Here is a 6,234-nt window from a genome sequence, read left to right as displayed (position 1 = left end):
CATACATACTTTACCTTGGGGGCATTGTGATTTGAAAAGTGGCAATCAATGCCCAATTACAGAGCATGATTTGAAATAAATAAACATGCCTATGAACTTATTTGGGTTCAAAAAACAGGCTATTATGGAGCTGCCAACACCACAACCCTCTTCTGATATGCTGTCTAAACTGAGTGGCTTGTTAATTATTCATCTGAACAGCATACTTACAGATAATGATGATGAAACAGGTAAAACATTGTACATATTTAACAATAATTTAAATCATTACCAATTACCTGTAGGTGGTCAATTGCAATTTATTACAACCCCTGAGGGTGATGTCAAGATTTCAGTGGGGAGAAATATTTATAGAATCAAGCACTCAAACATGGTTTCTGGCACTGTTTATACTGTTTCTGCTGGTGACTGCTTATATATTGAGGTCCCTGGATCCTATGACAAGCTTATACCTTTTTTTATAGAATTAAGAATCAGATACTCTATAATAAATAACCACTAAAACAAAAATGCCTAATGATATATTTGGCCATACAAGGCATGAAGATCACAGTGATGAGATTCTGATGCTTGATGTCAGAGTCAAGAAATTAAGAAGTGATTTACAAGCTTTACAGACCACACTCAATGCCAGTCTTCAATTAGAAATTACAAATTTACAATCACAATGCATGGACCCTCTTCTTAAAATTGATTCTGAACTCAAATTGTTGCTTCAAAAATATACTGACTTGGCCACATTGGATAATTTTCAAAGTTTGGAAGAAGCTGTAGCAGCTCTTCAAGCCAAATTTAAGACCCAGGCTAACAACTCCGAGCAATTGAAACAGCAATTGGAAGAGCAAATAAATAATGTCCAGACACAGCTCCAAACAATTGTCAAAAGCATAAAATCACAAGAAGATTTTGATCTAGTGATTTCCACTCTAAAGGAACAGATTCAGTCACTCCAGATACCTAACCTGGACCCTCTGAACAATGCCATAGCCGAGGTTAAAGAAAAAATTGAGATACTTGAAAATTTCATGAACAATTTGCCATCTTCTGATGCTTTGAATGCAATAACTCGGAGTGTAGCAAATATTAAGCTGCAACTTGAAACATATGAAGATTTTGGAAAAATTCAAAGTTCCATAACCCATCTTGAGGGTACAATAGCAGCAGTGCAAAGTGATTTGGCAAATGTACTAGAATCCCGATTGCCTGGAATTGTAGACACACTTGTCAGTGTCCAGCAACAAATCACAAAGCTTGAAAACCTCAACACTGAATCTGAGCTATCTCATTTTCATCACTTGATAGATGATATCCAAACAAAGCTTGAAATTTTACAACAATCCACACCCTCTCAGGCAGATATAGCCCTGCTCCAAAATGCTATGCAAAATGTGGCTGATGCTTCTGAATTAAACAATGTGAAATTGGCACTTGAATCTTTGCAGAATACTGTATCAAATCTTCCTACATCACAGGAACTTAAAAATATTAAGAGAGCAGTGAATAGGATATTGAAATCAGAAGATATCAAGAATATCCAGACAGAGATCAAACAACTCACTCAGACAGTGGCCACTCTACCAACCAATCAACATATTAATGAACTGCATGCCCTGTTTGAGGATATCAGAAGACAGGTCCATGATCTTACTGCTCAAAATTCAAAATTGGCAGTTGTTGAAAATTTGCAACAAATTGTAGCTAATATCAAGCAACAGCTAGGAACCATGGAATCCAATCAAGCAAATGCTCTGTCTGTTTTTGCCACCCAGCTTCAAGAGATTGTGCAACAATACAAGAGACTTGCTGTGGACATAAAGATCAAGCCAGGCCATGATGATGTTGTTAGGACCATCAATGAGCACCTTGAATCTGTAACAAGCAGATTGCTTACAGCAGAAAAAGAAATAACCGGCATAATCGAGAATCCAAAACATACAGTAATTCTTGAATTGTACAGCATCCCCAACAAAGAATATGATTCACCATTTACACCAGGTGGCAAAATATATATGCTGTCCCCTGCACAATTTTATTACCAGTTTTTTGTTGGGGGCACACTTAGACCAATCAAGATCAAATATTGGCTTCAACCACAGGCACACCACTACCCTACCTTATCAATAACAAATGCTGACAACAAACCAAAAATCACCAGTGTAGAGTTAGAGGATTTTACAGACCCCAATACATTAGAAACAGCCTATACTGAAGATGATGGCACTTTGGAATTTAAAATACAAATAGGGGATAAATTATATTTAGAAAATCCTGCAGTTTCAGCTGCTGAACACCCCATAGTTGCAATATTCTTGTTTACATATTATGTCTAGACAAATTATTGTTGATGAATTACACAGACAAGCCAGACATAATTTTAAGAGACTCCCAGTAGTCACAAAGGGCATAGATGATTTATGGCAGAGCGACTTGATTGAGTTGTCAAGTGGACAGTTGAAAAACTTAGACAAAATCAACAAGGGCTACAAGTATCTACTCACTGTAATAGACACATTTTCAAAATTTGCCTGGGCTGTGCCACTCAAATCCAAGACTGGAACATGTGTTACAGAAGCCTTCAGGACAATCATCAATCAGAGTGGAAGATCACCGCGCTATTTGCAAACAGATAATGGCAAAGAATTTTATAATTCTGTGTTCCAACAATTTATTAAAAGCCAGGCAATAAAACATTACTCGAGTTACAGTGACCTCAAAGCCTCAATTGTAGAGAGATTCAACAGAACCCTAAAAAATCTTATGTATAAACAATTCACTCTCCAAGGTAATTATAAATGGCTTAATATTCTTCCAGAACTTCTACATAAATATAACAACTCGGTCCATTCCACAATCAACATGAAACCCTCTGAAGTAACTTCATCTGATGAGCAAAAATTGATCAGGACTGTTTATTATCCTAGATATCAGCCAACAACAAGAAGGGCCAAATACAGGGTGGGCGATCAAGTAAGAATCAGCAAATATAAGCACTTATTCAAAAGAGGCTTTACAAGAAACTGGAGCACTGAATTATTTACAGTGGTTCAAGTTAAACCCGGGACCCTTAACACATATATAATAAAAGATCACCGAGGAGAAATTCTCAAAGGCCGATTCTATGAACAAGAGCTCAGCAAAACTAAACAGCCTGACACATATCTCATAGAAAAAATAATCCGCAGAAAAGGCAACAAGTTATTTGTCAAATGGCTAGGTCATCCGGAAAACAGCTGGATAGATGCAAACAAAATGATAATATGAGCACCTGGGATGTTATAAAAAGGCTGCCAGAACCTGAACAGCAGAATAAGAGAAATGGCAACTTGTTGCCTGATAATATTAGGTGTCTTATTGTTGGGCCATCTGCTTGTGGTAAAACTACACTAATGGTTGATAATTTTTTATTGGCACCCAACTGGTTAGACTGGAAAAACAGGCACTTGTATATCTTCTCTAAGAGCTTGGAACAATTAAAATATCAGCAGCTGATGAAGCTATATGATGGATTGGATATTGCCACTTTTGAACCAGATGTTAAGCCACTTCATGAATGTCTCGATAATTCTGTTGTTGTGTTTGATGACATTATACTGGATAATCAAAACAAGGTTAGAAATTTCTTTACACAGGGCCGACACAAAAACATTGATTGCTTCTACCTGGCACAGACTTTTTCTAAAATTCCCAAACAGCTGATCCGAGACAACAGCAATTTTATATGTGTGTTTCATCAAGACCATACCAACCTCAAACACATACATGATGAATATGTAGGTGGGGAGTAGTGGTATTTATGCTATAGACAGCGCCACTTACAAGTGTAGAAAAGGCGAGGCTATTTGATTGAACAATCAGATTTGCTTACACTTAAAACAATGCCAAGATGGGGCCTGTACCCCAATTCTTCAGGTGTGATATGCTCTGATTTTTAAGAAATTCTGAATTTCTAGTGTAGAAAAGGCAAGGGCTCAACAGATAGATTTACCCATACTTAAGACAATGGCAAGAGGGGCTTATACCATAATTTTTCAGGTGTGGAGGTTTGGGTTTAAGTCCTCATAAAATATGAAGCCTCCCCTGATGGCAAAATGATAATATTGTTGTCTTGTAAACAAAAGGCTCGGGGTTCGAGTCCTGATAAAATATTTAAGATTGAAATACATGTGGCAAAATAATATGTCCACAAGTGAGATTTTGAGAATAATTACTGCTAGTTGATAGCCCCCAAATCTGAAACCCTGGTAAAAAAATGTTTTACAACAATATATTGTACAAAAACTGAATTTCTTAATTTTCTTATTTTCTCATGTTTTATAACCACTTGCTCAATACAATAGAAGAATAGTGGGTAGGCATAATTAATTGCCTCCATATCCTGCCAGCACGCAAGAGATAAAATCTACACGCTAGAAAGGAACATTAATGATTTTTCTGTACGATTCACTGAAGGGGCCATTAATCTTTCTGTGCGACAGGGGAAAAAGTGTAACATGTCTGCAACATGTAAAAGTGTGACAAAGATTATTGAGATAAAAATACATATTTTCACACAGTGGCAATGAACTGACCCCCTTCATGCTAAAAGCAATTCTATTCTGATAATATGAGCCTAGGCAAAGACTTAGAAAATATTATGGCAGTTCAAAATCCAATTTTGTCTGTATTAAGGTCTCAGAACCTAGTAAAATGTAGGCATATTCCATATTGAGAAGTGTTAATATTGCTGCATTGTAATCAGGGGCTTTGGGTTCGAGTCCTGATATAAGATTGAAATATATACAACTGCCCACACATAAGATATTCACTGCTAGCTGATAATACAGTTGAGGTTTCAAAGCTGGTAGAGTGTCTGGGGCCTCTCTGACAGCAAAGTGTTGGTATTATTGCTTTGTAATCAAAGGGCTTCTGTGTTTGAATCGGCCTCTAGAATTGCTCCGTGACTCTCTCATTTCTTACATCATAAACATATGATTTTTCACCTATGAGAATGACACTACATATGGTGTCATCGGGTAATGCCTCGTGGAATTCACAGATAATTTTAATGTTTGTCCTGTCATTCACCACAACTTGTTTCCTTTTCGAAGTGTTGATTACAAACATGGGCCTCCGTGCTTTGAATTCATCTGGTGTGTAATACATATCCGTATTGCCTGTAGTGACCCTTTTGAAAGCCGAAAAAGCCTCATATAATTTGAGGAAATCACCCTTGGAAATGTCTAAATTGTAATTTTCTCTAGGAAATACCTCATTTCTGCCATTTTTAAGATATATGTTCTTGATGTTGCAGTTATCAAATTTGCTTGAATTTTTTTCCTGATTGTTGTGTCTTCCAGTCTGAAACAATACCACCACAAAATCAGGCATGTCATATTGAATACTTGAGAATGAATTTGTAGCATCAAACTCATAATATGTGCCAGATGCAGGCTTCTGTACAGATTGATATGTATAAAATTGCAGAGGAATGTGTGGATTTTTTAGGATATCAGCTTTGTATTTAAGAGCATAGCTGGCCTCATATTCAACAACCGGGATTCTTAACTCCATAGTCTGAATAATGCATTTGCCTGCATCAGGTAGGGTATTAGGCATAGCTTCCCCTGTAGAGTTTAATGTGCTGTACCTCATCAAAGCATTATTATCATTTGCAGCTCTTCTAAATGTAATTCTTAACCCACCCTTCCACATAATTTCTTTGTAATCTGAGAAGAATCCTGGCAACAGGCGCATGGGGAACAGCACTGTGTGGTTCTTAGATATAATTTTCTCACCAGCTTCAAATCCACCGATTCTGTAGTAAGAAGCCTCGGTTTTGGATAATTTTAATGTGGCCAAAGCTGTGGAGGTAATGCCGGGATAATCTATTCTGTTTATAACAACGCCATGCTTTCTGATCTCAATTTCAGAGAACAGATGCGGCACAAAATTGTCCACCAATCTTATATTTGAATTTGCCGGATAATCTGTTCCATCGAGCTTTACAACATCAAATTTGATGTATAGATCTGCTCTGTGGGGGTGTATAAAGCCGTCCCCTACATCAAGATCAACCTCGATTTCTGTGTTGGGTTGATTTAAATTTGCAAATGTCCTCCTGTTTGGAGGGAACGATTGTAGCTCATAACTCTCAATATTTTCCATTGTATGTATTTTTATTTAAATGTTAATCTCTATGATTGCAGTTGTTGTGGCTCCAGCAAAATCAACTAATTCTTCTTTTTCATTAGTGAC

This window comes from Lepisma saccharinum, chromosome 29 (assembly GCF_977018435.1).
Source record: "Lepisma saccharinum chromosome 29, izLepSacc3.1, whole genome shotgun sequence".
Taxonomy (NCBI): Eukaryota; Metazoa; Arthropoda; class Insecta; order Zygentoma; family Lepismatidae; genus Lepisma; species Lepisma saccharinum.
The sequence above is the reverse complement of the archived record's forward strand: the minus strand, read 5'-3'. Positions refer to the sequence as shown.